Raw genomic sequence first — 240 nt, forward strand, 5'->3', positions numbered from 1 at the left:
GAAGAGAAGAAGAACTTCAAGAGATGAAGAAAAATACAAAAAACAATAAACAGAACAGAACAAGAGAATTGGGAGACAAAGATACAAGAGCAAAGACTGAGAAGAGAAGAAGAACTTCAAGAGATTGAAGAACGATACAAAACAATAATGAAAACAGAACAAGAGAACTGGGAGACAAAGATACAAGAGCAAAGACTAAGAAGAGAAGAAGAACTTCAAGAGATTGAAGAACGATACAAA

This window comes from Labeo rohita, unplaced genomic scaffold, assembly GCF_022985175.1.
Source record: "Labeo rohita strain BAU-BD-2019 unplaced genomic scaffold, IGBB_LRoh.1.0 scaffold_285, whole genome shotgun sequence".
NCBI classification, from domain to species: Eukaryota; Metazoa; Chordata; class Actinopteri; order Cypriniformes; family Cyprinidae; genus Labeo; species Labeo rohita.